At 44.4% G+C, this 14,978-nt stretch overlaps 1 pseudogene; it reads left to right on the forward strand.

The window, feature by feature from the left end:
* The first annotated feature begins 11,561 nt into the window (after window positions 1–11,561).
* On the forward strand, window positions 11,562–11,630 carry LOC116273978 (annotated as a pseudogene).
* Window positions 11,631–14,978: the final 3,348 nt, after the last annotated feature.

A 14,978-nucleotide genomic window follows, 5' to 3' on the forward strand; every position in this document is an offset into this window, starting at 1 on the left:
AGCCAGCCCTTGGCCCTCTGCCTCAGGCCCGTGGCGCCCACCTAGTTGCTTTTCTACCTTTTACTCATTCCTTCACCTGCTGTGGATGCCAGCATAAGAGGCTTTATACAGGCCTTAGAAGTGGACTCAGCGTGTTTGGCCAGAATTCTGGGGGTCCCAGTACACAGAGTGTGGTCTAGAAGAGAGGGGGTGGGTGCAGGCTCTGGTGGGCATTTCCTGATGGACTCCTCACTCTGGTGTTGGACTGTGGCCAGAGAAGGGCCAGAGCAGAGCCCTCTAAGAAGGGGTTCTGGGCAGGGCTATCTCCACTTCTCCCTGAAGCCTCCCTTGTCTCTTATAGTTCATATGACCTCACCTTTGTCTTTCATGTTCCCAGAGCATTTACCATTAATATCACTCATTTGAGCATATTAGTCATATATTCACTGTATTGTTACTTAGCGATTTCCTAAGGATATGGGCAGCTTCCTGGCATCCCAGGAAGAGAGGACTGGGTTCATATCTTATCAATGTCAAATATTTCATTATCACAATTGATACTTTATGAATACTTGATAAATTGAATGGCATCGAAATGATGTAATAGTGTACTAATCCAAGATTAGTAACTTTGTTCTCAAATTAAAGCCTTACTGGATATTTGCAATGTGGCCGTCTTAGTCAGTTTGCATTACTATCAAGGAATACCTGAGGCTGAATAATTTATAAGAAAAGAGGTTTATTTGGCTTACAGTTCTGCACACTGTACAAGAGCCTGGCACCAGCATCTGCCTCTGGTAAAGCTTCAGCCTGCTTCCCTCAGTGGAAGGTGAAGGGGAGCTGGCCACGTGGAGATCATATGGCAGGAGAGGAAAGAAGAGAGAGGTGGAACAGGTGCCAGGCTCTCTTTTAACAATCAGCTCTCAGGGAAACTTCTGCAGGAACTAATAGAGCAAGAACTCATTCATTACTGCAAGGAGGAACCAAACCATCTAGGAGGGATCCACCCCCACAACCCAGACACCTCCTGTTACATTAAAGATCAGATTTCAACATGAGATTTGGAGGGTCAAATATCCAAACTATAGCAATGACCATATATGTTTTTGCCATAATTGTGGGATTACGTTTTCTGGTTATGCAAAACAAAAAATAAAAAAAAAAAATCCTGTAAAAGCGTCTTCTAATGGAACTAGCATTGTAATAAAAAAATTGTTATATATCTAAAGTATAGCTCAAAATGTATGGCCAGGTGCAGTGGCTGTCACCTGTAGTCCTGGTACTTTGATGGGAGGATTGTTTGAGCCCAGGAGTCCAAGACCAGCCTAGGCAACGTAAGCCAGACCTCATCTCTAATAAAAATTAAAGAAAAAAAAAAATTGGCCAGGCATGGTGGTGCACACCTGTAGTCCCGGCTACTCCAGAGGATAAGGCAGGAGGATCACTTCAGCCCAGGAAGTTGAGACTGAAGTGAGCCATCATTGTGCCACTGCACTCCAGCCTAGGTGACAGAACAAGGCCCTTTGACAAAAATAATAATAATAATAATGAGAACTATTACATGGAAAAAAAGTAAGTAAGCTAATACACTATAGAATTATTGCCTTCAACACAGAACATGCTGATAAAAAAGTTTCAACATAGCACACAATTTATAAAATAATCAGTTAATCAGGCCACAAATATTTCTTGAGGTTTCTATTTACTGAGTGCTGTGCTAGGCCCTAGGCCCTAGGAGTATTCAATAGTAAATAAAATAAGACAAAGTTCCTCCTCTCGTGGATCTCATATTAAAGCTGATTGTAACAAAGGATGAATTTGTCATTGGGCATTACAGCTGCAACTCTAAGTCCAGGCCAAAGAGTGTGCAAGGGTCGGAGGAAGAGCTCAAGGTCCGCATAGGATCATTGTTTACTGGCAATGGCAGTCCTTCCTTCCTGCTGTTCTGAATTTGCCATAAATGTCACGAGGATAATGTGAATGGTAGTGCCACCTCAGGACCTGCTCACCTCTCTCATGTTCCATCTTATTCCCGTAGACCTTTCATTGAAGCTGCAGCTCTTATTTTCCAGTTACTATTTAGATCGCTCTATCAAGGCCTGCGGTGACTTGGGTTTGATTATGAAGACAGTTATTAAGGCTCCTAAATTTTCTTCCCTTGCAGTTTGCCTAAAGGCTGTTTAGGGAAAGATAGAGTCTCTTGGCTTGGCTTCTCTAAATGATCTTTATTTTTCCTGCTTTCCCCTAAATCTTTCTTTCTTTATATTTATTTATTTATTTATTTTTGAGATGGAATCTCACCTGTCGCCCAGGCTGGAATGCAGTGCTGCAATCTCAGCTTACTGGAACCCCTGCCTCCCGGGTTCATGTGATTCTTCTGCCTCAGCCTCCTGAGTAGCTGGGACTACAGGTGCCTGCTACCATGCCCAGCTAATTTTTACAGTTTTAGTAGAGACAGAGTTTCACCGTGTTGGCCAAGCTGGTCTTGAACTCCTGACCTCAGGTGATCCACCCACCTCAGCTCTCCTAAATCCTTCAAGTAGAAACAGAAAAGAAATAGGAAGGGGGAATAGGCACAACTTTGTTCAGGCTCCTGGAAAGCACCACCTCTCAGGCTGCCCTACACAACAGGAGAGCTGCCATCTCAATGTAGTGACGTGGTTCAACAGAAGAAGGTCTTCATATTTAGCTTCCCTGACACACCCACAGCTCCCCAGCATTGCCAACACTGAATTAGTAGCAGCACATCTGCCCTGAGACTCAGTGAGGTAGAGCAAGGTGACTCACCTGCACTCAGAGGCTGAGTGGAGACCAAGGCTCAAAGACTGGAGAGAGAAGACACTGCAGAGACTCAGGGGCCTGCCACCAGCAGGAGTCAGAGGAAAGCCAGCCAGCCAGAGGAACATCATTGGGAGCATTGCCCAAGGTGAGAGAGCCCAGCCTCCATTCACATTCATATCAGCCTCAGACGTCAGCCTTGAATACCAGCAGCACAGGGAGAAATTAAGTGAACAGTGGGTTGGCCAGGGGTGATGGCTTACACCTGTAATCCCAGCACTTTGGGAGGGTGCAGTGGGTGGATTACTTGAGGTTAGGAGCTCGAGACCAGCCTGGCCAACATGGTGAAACCCCATCTCTACTAAAAATACAAAAAATTAGCCATGCGTGGTGTCAGACGCCTGTAATCGCAGCTATTCAGGAGGCTGAAGCAAGAGCATCACTTGAACCTGGGAGGCAGAGGTTCCAGTGAGCCGAGATCACACCAGTGCACTCCAGCCTGGGTGACAGAGCGAGACTCTGTCTCAAAAAATAGTAATAATAAAATAAAATATACAATGTTTCAACACACTTGAACTGAAGACAAAATTCTTATAAAGTGTTATAAGCAGTAGGAAAAAATGGGGAGGGGGTGGTGGGAGATCCTCAAATAAAGTATGGATTGTCCACCAAATCTCTGTACTTGCAGAGACTTGGACTCTGGTTCCCTTCTTAGACCTCAGTGTGGTGGAAAGAACATGGGCCTCTGTTTTCAGCAGGCCTGAGTTTGAATCCTACCTCCATATATTATTTATCCTAGCTAATTTGTTAAATGAGAACAACTACTTAATCAGTCTGAACCTTAGTTTCTCTACCTGAGGAAAATACATGCGTTCTGTGTCATGGGAGGATTAAATGAAGTAGTAAACACCTGCAAAGTGCTAAGTATATTTTCTGGAACATAAAGAGGCAAAGGAAAAAGAAGAGAAGGAGAAGCAGAGAGAAAAAGGAGAAAAGAAAAACGTACAGATGACTACCAACAATGACCATGGTTAGTCATCTCACAAAATCTCTCCTAGCAAGTTCTGTCTTCTTTATGTCTCAAATATTATTGCTAAACTTACCTTCTATTTATTTGCCATTTGACTTCCCTTCTTAAAGCTGCCTACCCCCTTTTGAACAGCAGAGGCCTTAATGTTTGGGGAAATTGGGTGAGGAAGAAAATCATTCTGCATATAGAGTTGCTGAAAAATACTGCCATATAGTTGAAACTTTTAACATTTGTTGTTTTTTTTTTTTTGAGACAGAGTTTCGCTCTTCCTCCCCAGGCTGGAGTACAATGGCATGACTCGGCTCACCACAACTTCCACCTCCCAGGTTCAAGCGATTATCCTGCCTCAGCCTCCCAAGTAGCTGGGATTACAGGCATGCACCACCACACCCGGCTAATTTTGTGTTTTTAGTAGAGATGGAGTTTCTCCAAGTTAACCAGGATGGTCTCAATCTCCTGACCTCGTGATCCACCCGCCTCGGCCTCCCAAAGTGCTGGGATTACAGGCGGGAGCCACCGTGCCCGGCCGAAACTTTCAACATTTTTTAGCAGCTTAAAACAACAGCTGTTTATCTCAGCGTTTTTGTGGGGCAAGAGTCCAGGCATGGTTTAGCTGGGTTCTCTGCTTTAGGGTCCCTGCTTCAGGCTGCCACCAGGGTGTAAGCTGAATGTTATTCTTAAAGTCTGACTGAGCAAGTGTCCACTTTGAGGTCCACTCGGATTGTTGGCAGCCTTCATTCCCTTGAAGCTGTAGGCTCCCAGCTCCTATAAACTCTCTGCCGGTCCTTGCCATGTTGGTCCCTCCATAGGCAGTTCACAGCGTGGGTATTTGCTTCTTCAAAGCCAGCAGGAGACTGAGAACAAGACTGCTGGCAAGGGAAAGTTTTATAAACATAATGTGATTACAGGAGTGACATCCCATCACCTTTGCCATAATGTATTGGTTACAAGCAAGTCACAGGTCCCACTCACACTCAGGAGAGGGAACTACAAAAGGGGGTGAGCATCAGAAGGTAGGGAATATACGGGTCACTAGATAGTTCAACTTTTTAAATTGTTTTCACAGAATTTTTCATCCCTTATGGATTTTTCAAGAATTGGTTTTTAAATTGTGCATTAAGGATGGTGGTTTGGGCTGGGCATGGTGGTTCACACCTGTAATCCCAGCACTTTGGGAGGCCAAGGTGGGCGGATCACTTGAGGTCAGGAGTTTGAGACCAGCCTGGCCAACATGGTGAAACCCCATCTCTACTACAAATACAAAAATTAGCTCGGCATGGTGGCATATGCCTGTAGACCCAGCTACTCAGGAGGCTGAAGCAGGAGAATCACTTGAATCCGGGAGATGGAGGTTGCACAGTGAGCTGAGATCGTGCCACTGCACTCCGGCCTGGGCAACAGAGCGAGACTCTGTCTTTAAAAAAAAAAAAAAAGAAAAAAGGAACGGTGATTTGGCTTAAACCCTTTGTGAAATGAAACAGAATGTCAATATAAATAAAAAGAACCATGCCCCACAACAGCACTGAGTCTATTTCCAGGCAGCCGGTGATCAGGGCTGAGAACTTGCCCCAGACCACGAGCCTCTCTGTTGAGAAAGTAAACTGACACAGTTTTTCAGCGTCTCAAAGAGCCTGCAGCGGTGATCCAGTTTCTTCAAAGGGTCTGTGGATTCTCTAAGCTTTCCTGTTATGTTCCTGCCGTAGTTCTTGCAGCAAAAGTTCATGATGTGAGTCTCCACATGCTGCTTTATCCATCTGAGCAGGAACTGCAAGCTAGTCCTGCCTCCTATCTGCCGTCTTAATCCCTAAACTCTCATCAGTTTTCTTGTCCTGTAAAAGATCAACAAACAGAGAATGGTATTTACCTGTGATAAAATGCAAAAACTAAGACTGCTTCATCTCCAATATCACCTTCACCTCCAACTCTACATCAAGGTTTGCCACAGAATATTGACTGTTCAAATAGGTTGTTTGCCGTGTGACAGCAAGAAGAACCTGAGACCTTAAAAGAACTCTTTAAATACCTGAAGATGAACTTTCACACAAACCAAAGGAATTTTAAAATATATGTCTTCCCCTCCCAATTTTCCAAAAAGCTCAGGGCTTGCCCTGTTTAAAAGGATGTGGTCAGCTGACTGCTACCTCAAGCCAGAAAAGCAATCATGTCCAATCAGTCCACACAGCCATTGCTGCCTCTGTGTCTCACTGGCATTCAGGGTCATTTTTCAAGGCTGGGCCTCCATGACCACCTGCAGTTACTGTTGTCTACTGGGAGATAACACTTCAAAGACCCAGGTGGGCCATCAGACTGAAATGAAGCTTCGAGGCTGGATACTCCCAGCCTTATTGCTAGACTTAGCGAAGGAAGGCTCTCACTTGGGGTTAACTCCCAGGGGGCCAGCCCAGGGGCTTCATCTCTGTGAGTCCCGGCAGGTCGCTCCCTACCTTGGGACCTCAGTGTCATGGTTGGTTCTGGCATTCATTCCCGGAGGACCAAAACTGTCCCTGTCCCTCTTGGGTTGCTCAGCTTTTCATTTTTAACTCTTGAAACCCACAAGACTGATCTTCCCACTTGCCAGAAAACAGAGCTCTGGTTCCATCCTCCTGCGGGAAGCTACCTTTGGGAGGCAGTGCCTGCAGTCACTCATTGACTGAGATAACCCTAGTATCTCTTGCTCTGAAGTCAAAAGAAAATCACTTTCTCTCCAGGGGCACACATTGCAAAATGAGAAGCTGCCAAAGCAGGAACTCATTTTAATTTTCACTCCTCTCTCTCATCTACTTTTCTCTCTATTGCTCCTCATTCTCTCCACACCCAGTAAGTGACATGTTTCTAAAATTTCTCAGGCCATCAAATCTCGATGCCAGAATGCTAATCTATTGGGTGTATTAGAAAGAAGCAAATGTGAATGAAGGTAAAATATGACAATAAGAAATACATATCTACAAATGTAAAGGACTACAGAAATAAAAACAGTCATTAGTCTATAGATTTAGGTTATTTATTTATTTTGAGATGAAGTTTTGTTCTTGTTGCCCAGGCTGGAGTGCAATGGCACAATCTTGGTTCACTGCAACCTCCGCCTCCTGGGTTCAAGTGATTCTCCTGCCTCAGGCTCCAGAGTAGCTGGGATAACAGCCACCATGCCCGGCTAATTTTTTGTATTTTTAGTAGAGATGGGGTTTCACCATGTTGGTCAGGCTAGTCTCGAACTCCTGACCTCAGGTGATCCATCCACCTAGGTCTCCCAAAGTGCTGAGATTATAGCGTGAGCCACTGCACCAGGCATATTATTTTATTTTATTACTATTTTATTTTATTTATTTATTCATTTATTGAAGTAGGTTCTTACTCTGTCACCCAGACTGGAGTATAGTGGCATGATCATGGCTCACTGCAGCCTCAACCTCCCAGGCTTAGGTGATTCTCCCATCTCAGCCTTCCAGGCAGTTGGGATTACAGGCACATGCCAATGCACCCAGCTAATTTTTTGTCTTTATTGTTGAGACATGGTTTCATCATGTTGCCCAGGCTGGTCTTGAACTCCCGGGCTCAAGCAGTGCACCCACCTTGGCCTCCCAAAGTGCTGGGATTACAGGCGTGAGCCAACACACCTGCCCTAGATTTAGATTATATATAAGAAGGGCTACTTATGTATAGATATATGTGTGTATGTGGTTACTATGATGATAGTTTCCCTTAAGCTAAATAACAAATATATACATGAAAAAGAATACTACAGCATAGGCTTCATTTTGCCCACAATGGGCACAATAACTCCATGGTTCAGCATTTGATGGCTAATATTATTATGATGAGCAGCTATTAGCAAGGCCTTTCAGCAGCTATTAGCAAGGTAAAATTTCTACCTGGCAGAAACCTTAGTAGGAGTAATCACTTTGGTTTGAGGCTTGGTTTTAATCCTGAACACATCAACAGAATTTCAAGATCAAAGGCCCTTAACAGTGACTGAGTTTCTTAGGATCTTTTCCGTGGGAAGATTGACATTTCTCTTTCTTCTTGAGTTAGATCATTTATTAGCATCATTTTCATTTAGTTACTACCCAGTATAAAGTGTAGCACTAATATATAACTCATTGTCCTCATGATGACTAAAGCTTTTTATCTGATGACACTGGCCTGGGAAGATCAGGGTTATCTTTGCTTTTTTTTTTTTTTTTTTAACGAAGTTTTACTCTTGTCGCTGAGGCTGGAGTGCAGTGGTACGATCTTGGCTCACTGCAACCTCTGTCTCCTAGGTTCAAGTGATTCTCCTGTCTCAGTCTCCCAAGTAGCTGGGATTACAGGCACTTGCCACCACACCGGGCTAATTTTTGTATTTTTAGTGGAGACAGGGTTTCACCATGTTGGCCATACTAGTCTTGAACTCCTGACCTCAGGTGATCCACGGGTCTTGGCTTCCCAAAGTGCTGGGATTACAGGCGTGAGTCAACACGCCTGGCCAATCAGGACAATCTTGAAAGGACTTTTTGAAGAGTCTGCCTCAGACTTTGTGTTACCTACCTCTTCATCTCCTTCACATAGACCTTATTTCATAGTTACTCTTGAAACAAACAGTGCATCTGTTCTTTCCTGGAATCAAATGAATAGGGTGGAAGTAGGAGGAGAAGAGGATCATGGCAGGAAGAGAGGAGGCACAGGGACTTTGAAATCCACTCTCTTCCACAGTCAAGTGCCTTACCTCCTCCTGCAAAGTGCAGGGGAGAGGGGGGAATTCAAGGTTTGCTGCCTTCCCTAAATGCAGAATTTTTTAAAGTATTATTTTAAAAATACTGCTTACATTTAGTTACTTCCCTATTTCTGCTGATGCAGACATTTTTATGCAGACATTTTTAGCAAATGTCTTTTTTAAAAAGTGAAGAATTGTATAACTGCAGAATTTCTATGATCCAAAGAGCCAGGGGTACACAGGCCTTTGCAGCAGGAAGGGGAATTCAGAGATGAATCCTCTCATTTGATGGGTGAGAAGACTGAGGCCCAGACAGAGGTATCCACAGTGGTTTAGCAGGTTAGTGGCAGAACAGGGATCCAAGGTTCTCTTTCCTGGTTTAGTGATTTATCACAAAAGCTGACTCATCCATTCACTCATTCTTCAAAAAGTGTTTGGATTCTCACTCTGTGCCAGGTGCAGTTCTGGGCACAGCCTCCTGCCTTTGGTGGATTTCCATGTTTGTTAGAAGATAGGGAGTGCAGCCTCAGGGTAGGTACAGGGTGCTGTGGAGGGTGAGGAAGTCTAGAGACAAGAGCTCAGAGGCCTCTGTGGGTAATAATAGCAAGTTGTTTTGGTGTGATTGGAACATGGGGAAGGGGTCATGAGCAGAAGGCGAGGCGGTGAGGAGGCTAGAGAGGGAGGTGGGGTCTGATCAAAGAGGTCTAGCTGGTGGAGAGCCAAAGTGGGAGTCTGGGACCTGGTAATGTCTGTGCTTTAGAGAGACCACTTTGCTGCAGAAGGGTGAAAAAAATCAGAGAAGAGCTTACTAGTAGGCTTTGAGCCAAGGTAATGAACCTCTTAGACTCTGAGGCAGAAGTCAGACCTGGAAGCTTCCTCCAGTAGCCTCAAGTTGTTATCCCAGTGTGCTGTACTAAAATTGTCATTTTCTGTGTGCTATGATGAGAAAACAGATGAGAAAGCGCTGCCATAGAGGAGAGCAAAACCCTGGGTGAGGAGACTGGTTTGATGGGAATTCCAATTGGAAATCATATTGACCTGAACCAAGAGGTCAAGACCTGATTCTGGACTTTGTAATTTACTGGTTGTAGGTAGTGAAAGGGAAGTAGAGGTAAGTAAGAGACCCCTAGTCTGGGACAACTAGAAGGGTGATGGTACCATTCATTGAAATAGGGAACATAGGTGAAGAGTTTGTGGATAAAGACTATGAGTTAGCACATACTAATGATAGGTACCTGGAAGACATCCAAGAAGTGATGTCCAGTGAGCATGTAAATATGTGGCTCTGAAGGGGAGAAGGAGGTCTGGGTTACAGTTATGAATCTGGGAATCTCAGCATATCTAGTAATTGAAGCCATATGGTCAGTGAGTAATGGTGGCCAAGAGAAATGTGTGGAGTAAAAGGAAAATGGGACTCAGGAGAGGAACATCAACATGTAGGCTAGGGCCCAGGAAAGGAGCTCCTAAAGAGAAGATGGGCCAGATAGGAAGGAGGAAGGTTCAAGGAGGTGGTGTCCTGAAAGCCAAAATTAAGAGCCTTTCTCAAAGGTAGAAGCGGCTAAGTCCTTTCTAGAAGATGGGAGGTTAAGGGTGTAATGCTGTGGATGCTGGTTGTGTGTGGCTGTAAATAGCTCCAATCCATGGCATCCATTTGTATTCTTAATGTACATGGATGCTGTTACCTTTTTTGGGCTAAAAGAGGAAAAGATGTTGTTGCCTGGGTTTGTGGAATAGGTAGAGAAAAATGAAAGAAATCGATACCCCAGGAGGTTCGGTAGAAGCTGTAGGGACTGGATAATGAAGGACCTTATGGGACTTTGGAACCTAAGGGATACAGGGTTGGAGACAGAGGCCTTACTACTATTCAGTACCCAAGACTACTGTATGGCTGGACCCATAGAGCATCTGCGGACAGCATCAGGGCCAGCCTCTACTGGCTTGCAGAGGCAGTAAACTCTGTTTAGAATCTTGGAGAGAAGACCAAGAGTACATGTGAGTCCACCCTCTGAGGCTACAACACATCACTGGGAAAACTTTGGGGGCTGAGGGTTTGCTGGTTGCAGGAACAAGGAGCAAACACAAAATGTGGTCCCATCTGTGTCTACAGCTGGTGAGACTGGGTTATTCAAGAATCTGGGTGTGGAAGAAAGCAGCATTCTTAGAAAGAGCTGCAGGAGACATGATTAGTCAGGGCAAAGCCAGTTTTCTGGAAGTAGAATAAACTTGTAGTGAAAAGGTGAAGTGTATGGGGGAGTTTGTTTGCCTGGAAAACCTTTCCAAAGGTCACAGTTGAAAGGAAAGTTTAGGAGAGAGTGAAATGGTAGAACACTGGGTGAGGAAAATAAAAAATAGAGAAATAGGGGATTGAGAGTGCATAAGAGGAGAAATGAGCACAGATGGCAATGACCAAAGATAATCAGGACTTCTAGGATGGAAGAGAGATTGGGAGGTAGGAGCAGGAAGGCAAATTCAGATCCCATAAAGAATCAGTTGTCCTTCCAAGAGGTTCTCAGCCCAGTGAAGTTCCAGATCTCTTTCCATTCTTGGGAAAGAGTAGCAGTCTCTGGTGGAAGGAATATCCCCTACTTCTTAGGAAAATTTATTCATGACCTGGTCTGGTAGTATTCCCTACTTCTTGGGAAGATTTACTCATGACCTTCCATAGCAGGGTGGAATTGGGGTTTTGGTTGCTGCCATGCGTCTTCCTTTCCAGTGTCTCTTCTGCTTATCCGAGGTAATGCAAAAACTTTAAACTGATACCTGTTGGTGTAATGGGAGTGCCTTTAATTTATATCAACCTTCCAACTACCTTAATGTTTGGTTTTTGCTAGTCAATTCCATGCACATCTTATCCTCAAATGCTCTAATATGTGTAGACCTAACTGTCCTATTGTGAATCCCCTGTCTATTAGATACCGAGAGGCATGATCCAGCCAGGTCATTCAAGAGTGGCTCAGCAATCAGCAGACAGGATGTGTCAAAGGGATGGTCAAGTCCCTGGTTCCACCTCCAGGGTCAGCAACAAGGAAGGTGTCTGATCAGAGAGAAAGAGTCAGAAAAGCAAGAAGCAAATGTATTATAATAAAATGTTACAGCTCTTTTAGAATTTATCTAGCAGGTTTTCTGGTTACTATAAGAGAAGGGGGAACCACCGCGGATTTGGAATATAGTAAGATGGGGATATATTTATTCTCTTAGTAGCTGGTGCAAAGATTCCTCTTTGGGGGAAAGGTGTCTTTGTAAAATTACTTCAGGGGCAAACATGGGGAAGACTGTAAACATTGTGTTTGGGTGCAGAAGTCCTTAAACTTTAGCATGCAGCAGAAACCCTGGGGGTTGCTAAAACTCAGATGTGCTGGTCAGCTCACCTTCAGAATTTCTCACTCAGAAGACCTGGGGTAGAGCTTGAGAGTTTGAATTTCTAACACACTCCTGGGTGGTGATAATGTTGCAGGTTCAGAAACCACATTTTGAGAACTACTGACTTTCAAAAAAGAAGACACTACCTGAATAACTGAAGAGAAGAATCTAGGGTTGCACTTGTATTAGCCCATTCTCACGCTGCCATAAGGACATGCCTGAGACTGGGTAATTTATAAAGGAAAGAGGTTTAATTAACTAACAGTTCCACATGGCTGGAAACTTATGATCGTGGTGGAAGAGGAAGTAAACATGTCCTTCTTCACATGATGGCAGGAAGGAGAAGTGCCAAGAAAAAGGGGGAAAATCTCCTTATAAAACCATTAGATCTTGTGAGAACTCACTGTCACGAGAACAGCAGCGTAGGGGTAATTGCCCCCATGATTCAATTACCTCCCACAATGTCCCTCCCATGACACATGGGGATTTGGGGGAACTACAATTCAAGATGAGATTTGGGTGGGGACACAGCCAAACCATATCATTCTACTCCTGGCCCCTCCCAGATAACTTGTCCTTACATTTCAAAACACAATCATGCCTTCCCAACAGTCCCCCAAAGTCTTTTTTTATTTTAATTTTTGAGACAGTGGGGACTCTCTGTAGGGGCTCCAACCCCACATTTCTTTTCTGCACTGCCCTAGCAGAGGTTCTCCATGAGGGCTCCACCTCTGCAGCAGACTTCTGCCTAAACATGCAGGCATTCCTATACATCCTCTGAAATCTAGGTGGAGGTTCCCAAACCGCAGTTCTTGTCTTCTGCACACCCGCAGGCCAAACACCACATGGAAGCTGCCAAGGTGTGGGGCTTGCATCCTCTGAAGCAATGGCCTGAGCTTTACATTGGCTCCTTTTAGCCAAAGCTAGAGCTGAAGCAGCTGGGAGGCAGGGCACCATGCCTCGAGGCTGCACAGAGCAGGGGGCCCTGGGCCCTGGGAAACCATTTTTCCCTCCTAAGCCTCAAGGCCTGTGATGGGAGGGGCTGCCACAAGTGTCTCTGACATGCCCTAAAGACATTTTCCTCATTGCCTTGGTGATTAACATTTGGCTTCTTATTACTTATGCAAACTTCTGCAGCTGGCCTGAATTTCTCCCCAGAAAATGGGGTTTTCTTTACTATCTCATCATTAAGCTGCAAATTTTTCCAACTTTTATGCTCTGCTTCCTCTTGAATGCTTTGCCACTTAGAAATTTTTTTTCTGCCAGATACCCTAAATCATCTCTCTCAAGTTCAAAGTTCCACAGATCTCTAGGGAAGAGGCAAAAAGCCACCAGTCTCTTTGCTAAAGCATAACAAGAGTCACCTTTGCTCCAGTTCCCAGCAAGTTCCTCATCTCCATCTGAAACCACCTCAGCCTGGACTTCGTTGTCCGTATCACTATCAGCATTTTGGCCAAAGTCCTTCCACAAGTCTCTAGGAAGTTCCAAATTTTCCCACACTTTCCTGTCTTCTTCTGAGTCCTCCAGACTGTTCCAATCTCTGCCTGTTTCGTAGTTCCAACATCGCTTCCACATTTTCTAGTGTCTTTACAGCAGCACCCCACTCTCTGCAGTACCAGTTTACCATATTAGTCTGTTCTCACAATGCTATAAGGACATTCCCGAGATGATAATTTATAAAGGAAAGAGGTTTAATTGATTCACAGTTCTGCATGGCTGGGGAGGCCTCGGAAAACTTACAATCATGGTGGAAGGGGAAGCAAACACATCTTTCTTCACATGATGGCAAGAAGAAGAAATGCCAAGCCAAAGGGGGAAAAGCCCTTTATAAACCTATCAGATCTCATGAGAACTCACTCACTATCACAAGAACAGCATAGGGGTAACCACCGCATGATTCAATTACCTCCCATCAGGTCCGTCCCATGACATGTGGGAATTATGGAAACTGCAACTCAAGATGAGATTTGGATGGAGACACAGCCAAACCATATCAGGGGAAGAGGATTCAGAAGGGAAGGAGAAAAAAGGGAGGTCACAGAGCTGGTGGCAGGCAGGCTGAATACCATGTGAGGCAATCCTCCAAACTTTGAATATAACATTCTTGGGGTGAAGAGATTTCTTGTGGGAACTGGAAATGGGGTTGAGCTCTGCATTCTGAGATGACAGGAGGGTGAAACAGACATCATCCATGGGGCCAAGGAGACTTAAAATGAAATCCATGAACATTTTCAGAAATCTTAGTGGAACACTTGAAAATTTTCCCAGGTGGTGAAAATTGAGAATGGTGGGCAGTTTAAAGAAAAATCAACGGATAAGTTGGGGTTTGTGTACCTCAGCTGACCTCTACATTGCATGTTATCTAGGAGGAAGTATTTGTTGAAGAGAAAGAAAGGTTCTGGGAAAAGAAAACATTATACAGTATACATTCCTGAGGAAACCCAGTGTTTGAAATTCATCAGATGTTAGCAACACACAGAAAACCTGGGGAAGACAGAAGCTCCTCAATAGGAAAATATTCAAAGGCATTTTTTTTTTTGGAGACAGAGTCTTACTCTGTCGCCAAGCCAGAGTGCAGTGGCACAACCTTGGTTCACTGCAAACTCTGCCTCCTGGGTTCAAGTGATTCTCCTGCCTCAGCCTGCCAAGTAGCTGGGACTACCGTTGCATGCCACCACGCCCAGCTAATTTTTTGTATTTTTAGTAGAAACAGGACTTCACCATATTGGCCAGGATAGTCTCGATCTCTTGACCTTGTGATCTGCCTGCCTTGGCCTCCCAAATTGCTGGGATTACAGGCATGAGCTACCGTGCTCGGCCTCAAATGGCTTTTAATAAGCCCATTTGTTCATTACGAAGTCCACGTGTTCATTAAGTTCAACAAGACAAGACTATGCAAGTATCCACTAACTTCATCCATTGGCAATTGGGAGAAACAGTGACGTTTTTACTGTAGTGTAACATTTCCATATATACCCACTTATGAAAGATTGTAAGTAGAGTAAATTTCTATACATACCACACTGTTTTGGTTTTTTATTTATTTATTTATTTATTTATTTTTTGAGACGAAGTCTTGCTCTGTCACCCAGGTTGGAGTGCAGTGGCGTGATCTCGGCTCACTGCAACTTCTGCCTCCCA

The sequence above is a fragment of the Papio anubis genome, chromosome 2, assembly GCF_008728515.1.
Source record: "Papio anubis isolate 15944 chromosome 2, Panubis1.0, whole genome shotgun sequence".
NCBI lineage: Eukaryota > Metazoa > Chordata > Mammalia > Primates > Cercopithecidae > Papio > Papio anubis.